Source organism: Mirounga angustirostris, unplaced genomic scaffold (genome assembly GCF_029215605.1).
Source record: "Mirounga angustirostris isolate CCGP_5_RB_7025 unplaced genomic scaffold, mMirAng1.0.hap1 SCAF_8, whole genome shotgun sequence".
Lineage (NCBI taxonomy): Eukaryota > Metazoa > Chordata > Mammalia > Carnivora > Phocidae > Mirounga > Mirounga angustirostris.
In genome coordinates, this window is record NW_026991716.1 from 20850454 (window position 1) to 20866500 (window position 16047).

At 45.4% G+C, this 16047-nt stretch overlaps 1 long non-coding RNA gene across 1 annotated transcript in view; it reads left to right on the forward strand.

The window, feature by feature from the left end:
* The first annotated feature begins 2206 nt into the window (after positions 1 to 2206).
* The window catches only part of LOC123837484 (uncharacterized), a 40086-nt gene continuing 26245 nt past the window's right edge, over positions 2207 to 16047 (forward strand). Inside the window, exons 1-2 of the long non-coding RNA XR_006789230.2 lie at positions 2207 to 2693; positions 7512 to 7603. This is a non-coding gene — a long non-coding RNA (uncharacterized LOC123837484). The remainder of the gene's footprint in view (positions 2694 to 7511; positions 7604 to 16047) is intronic.

Consider the following 16047-nt stretch of genomic DNA (forward strand, 5'->3'; position numbering starts at 1 on the left):
CGGAACCCCACCTGAGAGGCACCATCAGCCTGGACAATTCCAGGCAACAAAAAGGGGCTTGGAAAGTTTGGGGAAGGCTCTCCAAAGAACAGGGTCCCCTGAGGCATGGGGCCCAGGCCCAGGACTTTGCTTGTCTAGATCTAAGGGGCACTAGCAGATGACCCAGGTGTCAGTTCACATTCTCCAAGAAAGATATCACGATGGGATTAGATGTGTGAGAAACACACTCAGGGCATATGCTGGGAGGGAAAATGGGAAATATATAGGCTGAATAATGCCACAAAGATGTCTACGTCCTACTCCCCAGAACTTGTGAATAAGTTACCACGTGGGACAAAAAGCACTTCGGAGATATGATCAAGTTAAGAATCGAGAGATGGGGAGATTATCCTGGATTGTCGGAATGGACCCACTATAATCACAGATCCTGTATTATAAGAAGGAGACAGGAAGGCAGAGTCAGAGAAGGAGTCATGATGACTGAAGCAGGGGTCTGAGTGACGTGAAGAAGGGGCCAGGAGCCAAGGACTGTGGATGTCTTCTAGAAGCTACAAAAGGCAGGGGATAGATTCTGTCTTAGAGCGTCCAGAATGAATGAAGCCATGAGGGGCTATTTCAGACTTCTGACCTCCAGGACTATAAGATAATAAATTTGTGTTGTTTTGAGCCCATAAGCTCGTAGTGATTTGTTGTAGCAGCCGCAGGAAGCTAAGATCAGGAGGAAGCCACAGGAGGCTGGGGAGTTGTCGGCAAGCAGGTCTAGCCCTTCCAAGAAGAGAGGGAAGGCTGGAGGGCTAGGAGGAAACAGTTTTAAGGAAGTTTTGGCAGGCTGATGACAGGTCCTTGAACCCAAGTTGCTTGAGAGAGGAGCCCTGACTGTTCCTGCTGTGCTGTCCCTGGCTGGGAGAGGTGGATTTCAGAGTGCTGGGGCTGGCCCGTGGCCCCCATGCTCTGTGATTTATTAACTCTGTGCATGTTCTGGGAACAGCTCCTCAGTAATGTCCCATGGCCTCTTCTCCAGAGGGGACACTGAGAAGAGGGGGGCTAGTGGCATTGGGGCCACAACTCCTATTCATTCTTTCTTTCCTTCACTCTCCATCTGATTGTCCCCTCACTGTTATCTCTCATCTTGGCAGATCGTGGTGGCTTACCTGGTGGTGTGACCCTGACCTCATTTCTGGAGGGACTTGATCCCTTTTTCAGTGTGGGTTGTTGGGAGTGTCTATTCACAGTTACTATGGGGGAGGGCCTGCCCAGAGCCACCCAAGGGGATCCCTGGGCTCCACACAAATTTGTCCTGCCCCATTATGTAAAAGGAGCCCTTCCTCTTCCTGCTGGTCAGGGTCACTAGCTCATGCCTAGATGGCAGGTCCCTGTAACTTCATAGGGAGCTTCTTTACCTCCTATCCTCTCTAGTGCATGTATCTTATCAAGTTCTCCAGTGAACTATCCACCTACTATTTCTTCTGTCCAATCACCATGATGTCATTATGTTCTGTAGGATGTTCAAATGGTCTACATATCTTCAGACCATTTTATGACAGAAGGCAGAATTCATCTAGCCTTGAGGCAAAGTTCTAATGGAGTAATGTTTTCCATCCTACATTAATACAAACTGTTTTTAATCCTCTTTCTTGATTGGAATTGAAAAGAAATGCATCTGCCGGGTCAGTGACTGCATGCCATGGACCATGTCCAGCACAGCACCTGTGATCGGGGTTACTATTTGTCTAGTTTTTGTAGATTATAGTCATTCCCTAAAATCTAGTCAGTTTCTGCAGGGGCTAGACTGTATTAAATGGAGATATGATTGGTACCATGGCTTTGTATCCTTGAGGACTTTAATGGCGGTACAAATGTCCATCTTTTTCAGAATGCCATATTGTTTTTGACTTACTACTTTGGCCATTGGAGGTATTTTCAGATATGGTGTTGTGCAGTGAAAGGTTTTATCCCAAGGGCCAGTGTTGAAGCTAATCCAACTCCCAAGTATGCCAATTACAACTGTGCACTTAGGAAACAAGGAAATGACCACAGGCATGTCAGTGGAGCCAACAGGACCACTGTGAGCTGGATATTAACCAGGATCCCACTAACTATTGGGGCTTGTAGGTTCCTATTCTAACGGGTGGGGGGGGGCATGGTGACACTTCAGGTCTCCAGGTATCAATGTCAACTCAGACCGTGTGTCCAGTAGTCCTTGAACAGTCTTCCCCTTTCCTCAATGATTAGTCACATACTACATGACCTCTGGGGGAGGACTATTGTTATGAGTTGAATTGTGTCCCCTAAAAAGAACATATGTTGAGGTCCTATCCCCCGTTATCTGTGAATGTGAGCTTACTTAAAAATAGGATCTTTGCAGATTTATCCACATTAGGATGAGTTTAGTTCATCAGTGTGGACCTTAATCCAACATGACTGAAGTCTTTATAAAATGGGGAAATTTGAACACAAAGATAAGCACAGAAGGAAGGCAATATGAAGACACAGGGAGAAAACAGCCATGTAAAGCCAGCATTGAAGTGACACATTTACAAGCCAAGAAACACCAGAGATTGCAACTACCACCAGATACAAGGAGGAGGCAAAGAAGGATTGCCCTCCAGGTTTTGGAGGGAGTGTGGCCCTGCCAACACCTTGATTTCAGACGTCTGGATTCCGGAACTATGAGAGACAAAATTTCTGTTGAGGTAAGCCACCTACTCATTACACTTTGTTACGGCAGCCCCAGGAAACTAATCCAACTATCTTCTCAGTACAGCTTGCCACGGTGTGGCAGGGTTCTGCCTCTTTCGTGAATGGATTCCAAATCGGACAGTTGCCTCAGATCTAGAAGCTAAATAATGAGACAGTCCCACAGCCCGCCCCCCCCATTCGTACTTTTGTTGTTGTAGATATTAAGCAGCACCCTTCTTGGCTGCCTGTTTATTTTGCCCTTGGGACACCACATATGTTAACCAACTACCTGATGGGCATGCCTCTTTGGCTACCTCTCTGACCTTACCAGTCAGTAGGGTGGTTTGGCCCCATGGCTTCTGGTGGTTAAGCCCAGATTCCTGGTTGCTAGTGCTTCCAGGCCCTCCCTCATTCTAACCATGGATATTCATAAACCCAGTTCTGCACCCACCCCTCCTGTGGTCAGCCCTGGTGTGCAGAGCAGAGCCACCACTGAGCATCTTGGTGATGCTGGTGCCCCTCACCAGCACAGGTCCAATGGCTTTGATGAAAGCTGTCATCTGTACCTTCTGAAGAGCATCATCCTCTGGTGGGTCTTTTGCCTCACCTAACATACCCATTCCAACGTGCCCACTGCTTATTCCTCCCTCCCTTAGCCACCTGTCAGGGCAGCTTGGGCATTTCTACTCCACCCAGCATTGCCCATCAGATTCCCCAGAAGAAAATTTGTCCATCCCCTGGGATCCTTGCCAGGATGTTAAATCCTGAATCTGGAGAAATGGCCTTTGAGTCAATGAATCCTGCTTTGTCCAGTCTTATACTCTGATCCCTCTGATCAAGACCCTAGCTCTTGCCAGTAAATATGGCTAATTCTTACAGCAACTTTGGTGTGTAATTTCTTTGTTTCCTTATCAGGATCAGCATATCCCCAACCAGGTTATGCTGGACTTGACTGTAGTTATCACCTAGGAGGGAAGAGGAGAGGTGGAGAATTCCCAACGGGCACCAATTACCTGCCAGGGAGAGCAGAAGAACCTCTGGATGAGATGCAGGTGTAACCCCAGTGGAAGGCAGAAGGAAGGAAAGCACTTGGGGTGCAGGTCTAAGAAAGTTTCAGCAGGGCCAATGGGGAGACTCAAGGTCAAAGTCACTCATTAGAAATTAGAGGAATCCATGCCTCCCCAAAACAAGGCACCCTCCCCCCGCTTCTGAGTGCAAGCCACTCAGATGCCTTGTTTATGAAATGAGACTGACATTTATTGTACAGGAAACTGTGAGGATGGAATAAAACAATGCCTGAGATGTACCCCATTCAAGATGGCAAATACGTGCCCCTCCCCTTTCCACACCCAACACAGATGTCACAAATCCATGTTAGCATTTTTTCCCAGGGGGCCTGGTTCAACTTCTGAAACATTCTCAGTATAATGCAGCAAGTGGTCTCTGCAATGAAGTCTTGTTCCCAAGCAAGACCTAGGCACTGGCCTGACTCTCTGTCCCCAGAAAACTTTTCGTCAGGAGTCCTAAGACATTCCTAGGGCTTATTAACTAGTAGCTATGTTTAAAGAGTATATTCTGTAACTTCCGGGTATTCTGTTAGAATACTATTATCCAAACAGTGCATGGTAAAACTCTGGCTCAATGGGAGGGCATTCATTTCCTTGGGTTCTTTGCCAATTTTCAATTTAGGGAAGTTGAGGGTGGAGGCTCCCGTAACCATGGTGAAGAGAGGAGGGAAGACAGCTGGATGTGTGTGTATGCAGAAATAGAGTGGGTGGGGCTTGAGGGGTGGGTTGTGAAGGACGAACTTCTCTCTGGGGTGTGGATGAAGGCATGTACTTCTCGGAGAGCCCCCATGGAGTCACAGGTCTGTGTCAGCTGAATGACAGTTAGGAAATATTGTATCATGGTGTTCAACTCCAAAGTCTCCTATATTTAGGAAGAGAGGGAAGAACGACGATGGGTCTGCTCCTTTCTCTTTCACTCTCCCAACTAATCAGACTTGCCTTGGGCAGCTCTGGGTGGAATGGAAATGGATTCTCCTCAAAGCAGTTGTGTTGGGTTCTGTTGAGACATACACTCACACGCATGCGCACCACTAACGCCTCCAATGGTGTTCACACAAGAGGCGCTGCTACAAGGAGACTGTGCATATTTCCGTGGTCAGCCAAGCTCCAGGCTGTGCTGTGTGCTTAATAGCTTACCAGCCGATGCACACGCTCAACGTCTGGTAATGACACCATCTTCTCAGTGTTCTATTTAATTTTTCCCTTTTTGACTGAGGGAGGAAATGGGCCACATTCTTTTCCCTTCTTCTTTCCTCTAATTGCTGTCTACATGCACATTTTTTCTATTGAACTCCTTGGTGTCAAGGAAAGAGAATTTTCATACATTTAAAGCATACACACTTCTGTCTCTAGGCCTGTTGCCCTTGAAGAAGATCCTACTTGCCTTTGGATAACCTCAGGAAAGTCTCTTGCTGCCCCGGATGCATCCCTCTGAGGGAGAATTTGTTATGGATGCCTCTGTTAGTGTAGACTGTAAGAGGTCGGGATGGTTATTGGTTCAACCTTGGGATTTCCATATTTTCCTTATGCTTCTTTTTTCCCCCTTGCTCCCTGTACAATGTGTGCATTATCCTTGATTTTTGATGATTATTTCAGATAAGGGTCTTTCTGTATTTAAAGAGGTAATTGTTTTGCATGTGCGTGTGACGCATGTGTTTGTGTTTATGTATGGGAAGGGAAAGGAAGGAAGAAAGGAGAAAAGGAAAAAAATATATAAGACAAGAAATATGGCACAATCCCTGCTGGGCTGTTAACTTCTGGTACTGTTATGGATGAAAAAACCTGGGCAGGATTTTCTAAGGCAGTGCTTTATCGGAATAGGCAGGTATGGCTATTTGGCTATGTGCAGAGTAGAGTTGTCCAGTTACAGAGGACTCTGAATGGCAGGATGAGAGGTTTGCATTTAATGGATAGTGAAGAGCCATTCAGGCTTGGTGTGCAGGGGAGTGCCATGTGCAGACTGGACTAGAGGAGGAGGAGCCCGGGTGTGGGGGGTGCATGGGTGGCTGTTGGAATTCCTCACTCAAAGGAAGACAGGCTTGCACTGTGGGTGGGGGGACAGCAGGAATGCAGGAGATCAGTTAGAGGGGAAGGACACTTCAGAGGTCTGTGCACAGCCACTGATTGGATCAGGAGTCAAGGAAGAGGGAGGAGACAGAGAGGGACCCTCTGGAGTCAGGACACTAAATAGCACAGTCTGGAGGGACTGCTAGGAGGCAAGTGACCTAACAAGGACACATCATATTAGTACTGATGATTTTCTTTTTCTAAGATTTTATTTATTTATTTAGCTCTTAAATGGGGGGGAGGGGCAGAGGGAGAGGTAGGGAGAATCTCAAGCAGACTCCTCGCTGAGTGTGGAGTCTGACATGGGGCTCGATCTCACGACCCTGAGACCGTGACTTGAGCCGAAATCAAGAGTCAGACATTTAACCAACTGAGCCACCCAGCAGCCCCAGCACTGTTGATTTTCTGAATATGAAGGAAGTTGAGATGACCCGTTGATAGTTTTCATGCCCAAGGAGTACCCTAAGGCCTAATGAGCAGATTAGAAAGTATGGTAGACATATCTCCTTATGCAACAATTCACTCCCTGAACATGCCCTCATGAAATTAGATAAACAGGGAAAGACACGAATTATACCTGCCCAGTGTTCACGTTAGAAAACTCCCTAAATTCTTGCACCTGATGTGATGATGAAAAAGCCGTGGTTGCCATCTTCCCTCCTCGTCCTGACGGGGACTGCATTGACAAGTGCCTATCCAAACTGCCCCGACTTGTGCCTCCCACCCTCCTGGGGCCATGCCTTGGGGGCCCATAAGTGTGGAAAGGAAAGATGGGCACTGTGCTACTTGACACACGAACACATGGCACTGTGTGTGTGCAGACACTGAGCTCAGAAGGGTGACATCTCCATTGTCCCCGAAGGCCTTGCTGCTCCTCCTTCTCCTCTGAACCATCAGAGCTCATCCTAGGTCCTTGGAAAGTTCCACCAGTGCTAAGGTTAGTAGGAGGCCAGACACGGTAAGAAAGGGACTTAGCTCAGTGCCCAACACACACAGAGCAGTCAGTCCATGTTAACATTAACCATTATCGTTATATTCTTGCCACCCCTCTTACTCAGCTGCAAGCTATGCGAGGGAAGGCTTTGTGTCACCTTAGCCTTTGGGTCCCTTACACGACTCAATCATGGTAGGTTCCATAACGCTTGTCAAATGATGAAGAGTAGGGCCACATGAATTTTCTTCTTCACATCAGAGCTTTACATGTAGTCTTCGCTTTGCACAGTGGGGTGGGACTGTAGAAATGACTAAGCAAGCTGAAACTGTGTGAAGCAATCTCAATAATCAATGAGAATAATCAATGATCAATAATCAATGAGATTGTTTCATGACCTGCAAAATTTTTGTCAAAACATTAAGGACTTTCTTACTGTTGGTTGTAAATGTAAAAGAAAATTTTAAACATAGCAAAACTAATATTTAGCATACTATAATTTAAAACATTAGAAATATTGAGAAATAATGTTTGATTGCTTTATACACATTTTTTAAAAAGAGTTTTCAATAGTGAGAAATGCACCAAGCATTTTTTTTATGCCTTGGTGAATTATATTCCTCTCTAATTTCGGCTCAGCTTCTAACATTCTGTCTTTTACCTTGAATGCCATGAAATATCCCCGAGAGTTCCCTTAAGATGACTTTTTTTTGCCAGCATTTTCATCTTTTTTTTTTAATAATCATTTTCCTTGTTTATTTCAACAGGTTTGCTGGGTTCCTTTGGCTGCATATCTAGAATCTCTCAAACAACAGCAGTAGTACCATCTTTCCCATCCTTCCCACCCAACGCCCTTCAGGTATTTCTTCTATAACTCTGCTCCCGTCTGGTTAAACTTTTACTTCCCATATCACCACTTTCTGTTTCTTTGCTACACTTTTGACTCTGTTGGCTAATTCTCTTTAAGGAGTCTCCATTTCTGTAAAATGTCATGTGGGTTTACCCTTGGGAGATAAGGAGGCCACACAACCGCATGCTTTGCTGTCTGTGCATGAACTGATACCAGATGCGCAGTGACCAGTCACCAGCAGGCTGTGAAGGGAGTGATATGGTGGGTCCCCGATCATGACACACATCTGTAATTTATGTAGTGGTCTGTGAACTGAAGTGCAAGCAGCAGTTTGTACGTGACACAATTACTCACAGTTAATATACTGTGGTGACTGAAATTGGAACTGTGCTTTTGGGGGACTGGTATTAGTTAAGTTTGGTTACTACAGGGTAACTGGAATTTGTGTATATGGGAAATGTGCAAGGAGGGGGGTTGCCTGAGTAGTCCATAATGTGAGGTGTGCCTGATAATATAGGAGTAATTGTCACTAAGTGGTTTTTGTTATTCTTGACCATCAATTTATAGAGGTCCTTGTTGAAGGTATCAGGTTGCTCATGTGTGAATGAGCTTTCCTCCTCCAAGAAATGGTATTCCCAGTTTTCCTCTTTGAATCCATTGCTCCACACGTATTTGAGGGAAATTTGCTCGATGCTTTCTAGAGTGGCTTCCATGCTGTGGTACCCAGATCATGGTGATCAAGCACATGGAACAGGAGTTAGTGTTAAAGAAGCTGCAGGCTTTCTCAGAGAATTTAATACATTCATGTGCATTGTGAATCTCTAGATATATCATGTTTCCTGGATTCAGAACTGCTATGATTTAAAAAGTGCCATTGGGTTAATAACAGCTTTATAGAAAGTGTCTTGGCCTACTAGGGCTACTATAGCAAATTTCCACACACTGGGTGAGTTAAATAACAGAAGTTTATTTTTTGACAGTTCCAGAGGCTCTAAGTCCAAGATCCAGGTGTCAACAAGGGTGGTTCCTACTGAGGCCTCTGTTCTTGGCTTGAAGTACCTTCTTCCTGTGTGCTTGCGTGGTCTTCCTTCAGGCACACACATTTCTGTGGGAGTCCAAATGTCTTATTCTTACAAAGACATGAAGCAGATTGTATTAGAGCCCACACAAACAGCTTCATTTTAACTTAATCAGCTCTGTAAAGGTCCTGTCTCCAAACTGAGCCACATCCTGATGTACTGGGGGTTAGGGCTTCAATATATGAATTTCACTGAATGAAATTCAGCCCATAAGAGGATGTAAGGAAATGCTGCACACTAATTATGAGATGAATTCTGAGTTTAGAAATGTGGAAGAGTTGGTAAAAGTTAGTATTAGAATCAAGGAAATGTGTATACAGTATTTGTCAAATTTATGTAACACTGGCACACTTCTTTCATAAATCATCTCATTGAGATTGTATTCTATTGATCATACTTAATACAAAATGTCAAAGTTGGCTGGTAAAGAGACAGTAGGAAACAACTCACTCATTTTTGTATGGTATAGAGAAAGTTATCTACTAAAAGATTTTGCTTCAATTTTCCTGACTGTCTAAATATGTATATAGAAAATTTACCACAATCATCAGAGATTTAAACTCTTGGCCTCCAAGTTCAAGTTTAAGAGGGGCTCCTTAGTTGCTGTCAGTTGCAAAATGGTCCTTTCCAATGGGGGTGAGCCCTTCATCTTGTGATGTTCCTTACTTTGCGGGGCTCCTTGGTGCTAAATCTATACTCTATCAGTCAGGATTCTTTGGGTGACACGTGTGCCTCATTTCAACTTTGGATGCCTCTAGCTTCCCATCACAGTTTTAAACCCTGGTGAGGGACATCTGCAGGACCTCCCCCAACATTCACATATGCTCAACCTGGAAATGGAGGTCAATGGAGCTAGGGACAGAGGCCAGGGGATAAATGCTCTTGTCTCTCATCCCTCAGGTAGATGATTCTGAGATGTACTGCATAGATTGCTCCAAAAGCCCTAGCAAGATCTTTCTCCAGGCATCCATCTTTGGGGTTAACTTGATAATACATCCTTGCATTAACATTTCCTCCTTCCCTCATTCCTGCTCCCTGGACCCTCTTTGCGTATCATTGCATGTAATGCTCTGCTTTCGGGAAAATCCAGGCTAAGGCAGATGGGGTCTTCTAACTAGATGCAGACCTGAGTCCTGGGTCTTTGCTTGGGACCCCAAATAACAGTGGGATGGGATGGGATGTGGTACAGAGGTGGGGAAAGTGCAGATGCCCAATGGAAAGGAGGGTTGTTTCCAAAATCAGGGAGGAAATAAGTTGCAGAGACCAAAAACAGGTAAAAGAGCAAAAGAGAGGATTATCCACTATCTATATCATGGCCTTGAGTAGCAGTAGAAACTAGACTTTCAGAAATACGGTTTTATAAATGGTCAGGCTGGAATTTTATTCACAAGTATGCCCTAGTGGTAGTTAGCATTCCCTCTATGTTCCCCCTTTTAGAAGAGACAAAACAGTCATATTTCCCAAATTCTTAGTTATCAGAACATATCTGTAGAGGAGGTAAGACTATTATTCTCATTATACAGATGGGAAACAAAGGCAAAGTGATTTATTATCTCCCAAAGCCATAAAAGGCAGCTGCTGAGTTTGGGATTATGTTTTGGGTTTCCTGCCCATTGCAGTTGAGCCCCACCTTTTACTGGAACCAACCCCCGGGGAAGAAGGTTTGCTGGGTTTCCTGGAAGGCAGAGGTTTGCATTTGCATGCTCTGTGCTGGGGCTTTTGACTGGGTGCAGCCAGGAGAATGTTGCAGTTGGTATGCCTAAGGAAAGGGAGGGGAGAGAAAGCATTCTGAGCAAGCCAGCCTTGGGATTGGGCTGTGTCATCGCCAACCATCTGCCCATGACTGGACTTGCCAGTGCCCGAGAAGAGTCTCTCTGACTCCATCCATGGACACCAAAGGACAGAACAGAACTCATTTCTCTACAGACTTGAGTCATGCCAACAGGTATTCTTTGAAAAATCACCATTTGTAGTTGAATCCAAAAAAAAAATAATAATAATAATTACCCCCAATATTTCACTGTAATTTTCATGTGCTGGTGAACAACTATGATTTTCAGGAGAAATTATCGCCACTGTATTTCTCAGTTGAAATACAGACAAAAACATGTTTCAACTTTTTTTTTTTTTTTTAAGATTTTATTTATTTGACAGAGAAAGCACAAGCAGAGGGAGAGAGAGGGAGAAGCAGGCTCCCTGCTGAGCAAGGAACCTGATGTGGGACTCGATCCCAGGACTCTGGGATCACGACCCAGGCCGAAGGCAGCCACTTAACCAACTGAGCCACCCAGGCGTCCCTCAACTTTTTTTTTTTTTAATGGTGGCTCTCATTTATTTTCAGCTTTTGGGGGTGTTTCCTGGGTCTGTATTTTAAGGGAGGGATAAGTGGGGGGACCAAAACATCCTTGGCATTTATTAATGGCATTTACATAGGTTACTCTATTTAGTCCCTGTGAGACATGTACTATAATTGTCCTCTTTACGGAAGAGCAACCCGGAGCTTAGAGAGGTCCCATGCCATGAGCATCACTGGCCAGGTTAAAGGAGAAAACTAGCATCCAAGCTTGGCTTTGCCTGACTCCAAAGCTTGTGCTGTTTCTACCACACACAGCTTAGCTTCCTGCACGGCTCATTCACAGTGCGGATGAGCTGGAGGTATTCTGGGAAGCCCACTGCCACAGTAAACCCAAATCCTGGGCTTGTCATGTTTTTTCCAGCTGTGGTTTTTTCCTGCTTTTTATTATAGATGTCAGATTTTCCTCCTTCCCTAAAAGTTATCCACACACACACACACACACACACACTGTATCTGGGTAGGGGGGAGTGGAGATGGGAGACAGCAAAAGTACATGTTAAGTTTGAGTATGTCTTAGTCTATTAGGGCTTCCAGAACAAAGTGCCACAGACTGGGTGGCTTATAAACAACAGACATTTTTTTTCTCACAGTCCAGAAGCTCACGATCAAGGGATCAAAGCACTGGCAGATTTGATGGCTGGTGAGAGTCTGCTTCCTGATGAGGCTCACCCAGCCATCTCCTCACTGAATCCTCACCTGATGGAAGGGGTGAGAAAACTCTCTGGGGTCCCTGTTATAAGGGCACTAGCCCCATTCAAGAGGGCTCCACCCTCATGACCTAGTCACCTCCCAAAGGCCCACCTCCTAATGCCATTCCCTTGGGGGTTAAATTTCACACATGAATTATGGGGGGGCATAGGCACCCCATTTCATTGATTCTAAGATGAACACTTTCTCATGCGTCAGCCCCATGCCTAATGCTCACTGTTGGCCGGCAGCGTGTGGCCCAGTTCTCATTGCAAGTGTATGAGCATCAAAGCTCAGACAGCAGGTGTCAGAGACTTAGAGGAAAATCCCAGATGATCATGGAGGACTTTTAGAAGAAATACAGCCTTAACCAGAACTCTTCTGAAAGCTCTGGATGGCTCATAGGACAACTGTGGGTAGGAAAATAGGGATTTCCAAGGTCCTGCATCAAAGAGGGATTCCGAAGAGGTAGATTCTCTCTGTGGAAAAAGTTTTAGGCATAACTTAAACCAATTTGTTTAGCTTATATTTCCCTTTTTGTGTATGCAGAATAGTGATACAAGATTTTAAAAATTCTATGTCCAAAGAGCTCTAGAAGGACTTTTAAAAATTCACTTAAAATAAAAACCCTAAGTGCTAAGAAAGCCTTGTGACACGAATAGTTAGCTATGAGTGCTTTTCCTTTCTTGGTGCTTCACTAAGTGTATGTTATGCCAACAGAGTTTCAGATCCCATGGTATACGGTAGTATTTATGTTTTATATTTTAATACTCATCAATCTGTTTCTAATGTATTCATGGAAAAATATGTGAGCCATCTTGCCATTAAACTATTTTCAAAATCTCATGGAAACCTGCCAGTAGTTTTGCTATTTAGCTAAGAAACTCTTTTGCTTTTGGAAGAAGGAAGTTCTGATATTGTAGGGCTAGGTTTCTAGATATATTTTTGGTCAGGTTTTTGTTAATCCTGGCATTTTTGTAAAGCAAAAAAATCATCATAATAAGTGAAGACAAGCAACATCAAAATGCTTTCATTATACAAAATATGCAATCTGGAGAACACAGTCACTTGTTTGGATTGTATAAAAGTTGCTGTGGATTGTATAAAAACATTTCAGTTCGAAAGCCCTGCTTACTTGCTCCTGCTTTGACTCATTATGATTAAGGATATGTGTGTCCTTGAGTTCCCTTGGTGGTGGCCCCATGAATTTATTTATTGGTATGTTTAAATAAAAAAATTTAACCTTATCATTGGTGCTGCAGGTGTATTTATTTATATTATCTTGCTTTTAGAAAAACACTACTGTATCATAAAATATTTTCACCTTAAATTACTTCCCACAAGCCTCAAGTTTCATGCAGTTCCTATCTGGGCATAAGAAGAAATCAATATACTTTGGTTTGAAGGGCAGTGGACTTTGGTTCTTGGCACACTTTCAGATAACAAATGCTTCACGGAAAGTAGGTCCAGTCTTCCCATTTTGCGCCATTCATTCCATACTGATGTTGCCTTGAAGTCATGTTTGGGCTGTTAGCAGTTTCTAGGCTTGGAGGAAATTGCATTTCCAAAAAAGCAGAATGCGGACATCGTCTGGGTTATGTACACCTGCATTAAACACAGCACTCACCCCCAACACCAGCCCCCTGATTTGGGATTTGGTGCTCTGTTGGCCTTTTGAAGGAACAATCCTTCTCCCACTCCATGGCCCCCAAGACCCCAAGAAGCCAAGATCCTCAGTGTCACCCTTCCTGCCCACCGTGGTGGGGGTCTGGCTTGTTCCTTCCACATATGCTCTCCAACCTATGGTTCCGGAGCCTCTGTGGCTCCAGATCTGGTGCCAGAGTTTGCTCCCACGGTCCCAATATCCGGAGGGGGAGAAGGGTTTCAGCTCTTCTGATCAGCTGGATCCCTGTTTAAAACTTTCGATGGTGCCCCATTGCCTTAGGGATGAAGTCCAAACTCCTATGGCGGCTTCTAAAATCCTTCATCATCTTCTGGGCTTCAGGGAACCTTCCCGTGACAGCTCTGCATTCCTGACCCTCCACCCCAATGCTCCCCGACTCTGACCTTGGTCCAGTTCCCCTAGCTTGCCATACTTTCCCTGGCTCCCTGGTCTCTGCATGAGGCCTAGAGAGGGTTCGACTGGTTTTAGGGAGTCCTGTAAATGCATTGCCAAGAGTCTCTTTATTTTCATGGGAAAACACATTCTAAGCCAACTTGGAAACCAATGTGTGGAGCACGGTTGGCTGTAAGCAGGGGCTGCACAGGCTTTGTTAGCCAATCGAGTTACATTAGAAGAGGGGGGCCTGGGGACTAACCCCCTCCTCCAGCAAGCCCTTTGAGAGCTTTGGAAGCTTCCACTCGGAAGGCTGACCCATTTGATTCCTGCCCCGTGTGGCACATAAGGGTGCCTGGAATAGAACTGGCTAGAATAGAACGCTGGGCACCAAGGCAGCTCTGGTGAATAGTCCAGGTGCAAGGGGACGGCGGGGCCAGGAAAGCCAGCACCCGAGGGCCTCACCACAATGGGAAGGGGCACAGCTAACTCACTTGCAAAAGATACCCGGGGCTACTGCAAGCTCATTCTCAGGGGCTAATAGGTTTGAAATCAGTATTTATCGCAGGGGCTTTTCCTTGTGTGACTTCTGCGAGTTCTCACCTTCTTTCTAACCTCAGTAGGACACCTTCCCTTCCCTGGAGTTCAACTATGTGCCAGAGCTTTGGCTTGATGTCAAGGCTTCTGATGCCATATCAGCAAACATTTCTGTTATTCTTATCAAAACCAGCAGGTGACTTTTCTCTGGCCACAGTGAAAGCAGAGGCCTGCTTAGGCAAGCCCTGGGTGGTGGGCCAGGGTGCAGAGTCTGAGGGGGCTGAGCTGCGGGGTGGGCCTCCTGGAAGTATTGTTATGCAGGTGGAGGAAGGAAAAACTCCAGGACATTGTGGCTGAAGAAAGCAGTGACTCTAGGCAGACCTGGGATGTGTGTGTGTGTGTGTGTGTGTGTGCGTGCACAGGCAAGGACCTTTATAGATTGCTGGATATGGTGAACCTCAGAGCTTGCTAGCATCCGCCGGTAAGCAAGCTGGCTCTATTTCATGACCATTCCCTAGGCCAAGTCTCTGTCCATGATAACTACTGTGTATCAAGAACTTACTGCTATAGCTCAAGCACTGTCCTAAGGAATTTGCATATATGCCCTCATTTCATCCTCGTAACAATCCCTGCAGCATTATTATCCCTGTTTAACACACGAAGAAACAAGTTGGAGAGCTTGCACTGCTTTTCCAAATCTGGAAGCTGGGTCCCTCTGATAACCACAGCCAATGAGCTCTTCTACTATTATTTGTCTCCTGGGGGATTATACAGAAATGGGCACTGCTTGGCTTCCAAAGATGCAGTAGAGAGAGGAGACTACGAGCTCATTGCCAGACTTTTTCCTCAATATTCTTCAAAACGTGTTATCAGAAATACAATAAAAATGGCTGGATGTTGAGATTCAGGGACACAAAACCTGTTTTCTGGCTTCTTACTGGCTTCTTTTCATTGCTACTTCTAAATTCAGTGAGCCACCCTCCTGCCCTGCTTAAGAACTTTGAATGGCACCTGTTGCCCTCGGGGGTCAGATCTCAAGCCCTTAAGTGGCTCCCCGAGTCCTCCAGAACCCTTCGTCGGGTGAGCATGCACACTATGGTCTGCACCTTACAAGGGAGCAATAACGCCATTTCAATCGAACATCTCTCAGGAAAACTATCAGACCCGTGTTTGTACAAGAAAGACACCTAGGTGTTGCTGGTGGGAAAAGCCTCCGTGTGAGTGACTCAGAACTTGGAAACGGCACTCCCACCCCAACAGAATAGTTATTCAGCTTCTGGTTATTTCCTGCAGAATCCCTTCAGCTGGCTCAGCCTGCCTGGAGCTGGAATGGGTCTGGCCGCTTGGCTGGGTCCTCCTCTATGCACCTTCCCACCACCCAGAGCACCGATCTGATAAGGGCTGGGGCCTCAGTGTTGCCTGTGTCCCCCTCGGCTTCCTAAAATGCACAGCTGCCTTTTGCTTCTGGGAAAATATTTATTGAAGGTCTGGCTGTAGCTGAGAGAGTTTGACAACTCGTAAGGCACAAACATTCTTTATCTGCAGGATGAGGTTAGTTTCTTTTGGGCCTGGTGTTTTGTAAGAAGGAAATCGCTTTCATAAGCATCAGATTAGATCCAGGAAGCATCCACAGGACAATGAAAAGCTGATAGAGGCCGAGCGTCAGGATTTTCCCATTGGTCACTACTGCCACCTTCTGGCTGATCTTGTGAACTACACAGTATGGACTGTATCAGGA